The sequence below is a fragment of the Penaeus monodon genome, chromosome 29 (assembly GCF_015228065.2).
Source record: "Penaeus monodon isolate SGIC_2016 chromosome 29, NSTDA_Pmon_1, whole genome shotgun sequence".
Lineage (NCBI taxonomy): Eukaryota > Metazoa > Arthropoda > Malacostraca > Decapoda > Penaeidae > Penaeus > Penaeus monodon.
In genome coordinates this window covers 8,789,297-8,789,582 of record NC_051414.1, presented here as the reverse complement: position 1 = coordinate 8,789,582, position 286 = coordinate 8,789,297, and the positions used below count along the sequence as shown (strand labels likewise).

The following is a 286-nucleotide window of genomic DNA, read 5'->3' as shown; positions in this document are numbered from 1 at the left end:
GGGTCTAATTGGTATTACCATAATGTAATCTGCCATTAATTAAACACTTATTAATATCGACGTGACTAATACCATCTTTAAAATCACAATGAACATTATTACTAACATCATTATCATCGGCAATATGTGTAATAATAACAATATCGTTGTCAATATCAATTTAATAATGCCATTGTTATGAATATCAATTTGCTTAGCAGTTTGTTTATTAGCATAATTACTATTGGTAATAAATAATGTTTCTCTTCTGTTGATATGATAACTAGATGTTTTATATCACGCTTGG

At 26.9% G+C, this 286-nt stretch overlaps 1 protein-coding gene across 1 annotated transcript in view; it reads right to left on the bottom strand.

The window, feature by feature from the left end:
• LOC119591719 (agrin-like) overlaps window positions 1-286 on the bottom strand; it is an 85,301-nt gene that overhangs the window by 13,225 nt on the left and 71,790 nt on the right. The window lies entirely within an intron of this gene.